The 1,853-nt window shown below is 49.5% G+C and overlaps 1 protein-coding gene across 1 annotated transcript in view; it reads left to right on the top strand.

Moving 5' to 3' along the window:
- Window positions 1-121: 121 nt before the first annotated feature.
- LOC113981544 (olfactory receptor 51E2) overlaps window positions 122-1,853 on the top strand; it is a 3,651-nt gene continuing 1,919 nt past the window's right edge. The window contains exon 1 of the mRNA XM_027708954.1: window positions 122-1,086. The gene's annotated coding sequence lies outside the window, so the exon portion shown is untranslated. The remainder of the gene's footprint in view (window positions 1,087-1,853) is intronic.

Here is a 1,853-nt window from a genome sequence, read left to right on the forward strand (position 1 = left end):
GCTTGGAGCAACCTGGGCTGGTGGAAGGTGTCCCTGCCCATGGCAGGGGTGGGGCTGGATGGGCTTTGAGGTCCCTCCCAACCCATTCTGTGGTTCTGTGGCAGGGTGGTGATCTGTGAAAGGTTGGACTCGATGATCTTGGAGGTCTTTTCCAACCTAAACGATTCTGTGACTCTGTGATTTACTGAGAGGAGCTGCTGTGGCTGCTGTTGGATCCCCTCAGGAAAATAAACAGGCATTTGCTGGTGTTTTCAGAGACAGGTAATCTGTCTTTTAACAGCATATCCAGTTTTATCTCTACAGAAAGCCAGGCCCTCACAGCACCTGGTTCTCATCCCACCAGCAATCCCCAATCACGAGTCACTCCTGAAAACAGGGACACATTTATTGATGCCAAAGAACTGGAGCCTCAGGGGTTGTTTCAGTGCCTGTCTCACAGCCCCATTGCCCCGGGGAAGGGGGTGGCAGGGCAGGGGTTGCCCAGGGGGACTCGGGCTGTAATTGCCCTCCAGGGCTGGCAGGTGAGCTGCCTCAGGTACCTGTTGGTGACTGGTGAGGCTCCTTCTTCTTCTTAATGCCAGGGCTGGGCTGGCAGTGCCATCCCCGTGGGCACAGTGACAGCACCAGTCCACCCACGCCGTGAGTAAACTGGGTATAAAAAGCTACAATATGAGTCTTATCTGTCACAGATCCAAGATGGAAAAGCCCCACACCAGGGGAACAAAGTGATGCTATTTTAGGGTTTCACCACAGATATGCAGCGAAACCCCCACGGTTTCAAACCCCACGTCACTCATCAGATAATTGCATTAATAACCTGCAGAGCTCGTCGTAAACCCACTTTGCATCCGTGATTTACACAGATTGGGCACAAAAGGAATAGCCAGAAGGCTCAGGTTGTGCACTTGACCCTGTGCTGTCCCTCCAGGGCAGGGGGATGGTGGGTTTGTTCAGCCTCTGGCACAGCCAGGTACTGACTTGATGCCTGAGGATAGAAAAGCACCCAAAGCAAAGGTTTTTACAGACCTTAGTGGCCATTCCCTTTGGATCATAGCCCTCCTGGAAAATCTACAGACACAGAATAAGGTGAACAACGTGATTGTTTTCTTTTTCTGCAGATATTCCGATTTTTCCATGCGTGTTTTCAGGCTGAAAATCCAATTTGTATGCACAAAAAAAAAGTCAAACCAGCCGGTTCTGCCTGTGCCTGTGTGCAGCTCTGGGCCATGGGAGGCAGCACCACCAGCTCCAGCACATTTCTGACAGGGCACTGCAGCACATATGGAAGGAATCGAGCAGAACCGATGTTTTACAGGAAACACCGAAATCCTGTTGGGTTTTTATTATTATTATTGTTATTTTTGGGGGGAAAAAAATTAAAAAAAAAAAAATGTTCCCAAATCTTTATTCACGAAGCCTAGCCATGATGATATTATTATTTTTCATTTTGCCCTTTAAAGTGAAAAGAAAACAAGTCTAGCTAAGGGATTAATTATGTGAAATGTTGGTTTTATGCTATTCTGCCCATTAAGAGAATTCAGGCAGTTGCTGTTCGAACTCAAATGGCAGCATTTTGTCACTGCAGGTGTTGTTCCATCCAGCCAGGGTGGGGTGCGGGACTGGGAGAGGATCTGGCAGATCCTGTGGGATGCAGAGCCACGGGAAGGGGTTCCCAAAGTTCTGTCTGTGTTTGCCTTGCAGGAGGTGCCCAGGGGTAGCAGTTGATGTTTGAACTCAAATGGCAGCATTTTGTCACCGCAGGTGTTGTTGCATCCAGCTACAGTGGGAGAGGATCTGCCTGCCCGGCATGGCAGATCCCATGGGATGCAGAGCCTTGGGAAGGGGTTTCTGAG

Source organism: Neopelma chrysocephalum, unplaced genomic scaffold, assembly GCF_003984885.1.
Source record: "Neopelma chrysocephalum unplaced genomic scaffold, ASM398488v2 Primary Assembly neopelma1_96654, whole genome shotgun sequence".
Classification (NCBI taxonomy): Eukaryota; Metazoa; Chordata; class Aves; order Passeriformes; family Pipridae; genus Neopelma; species Neopelma chrysocephalum.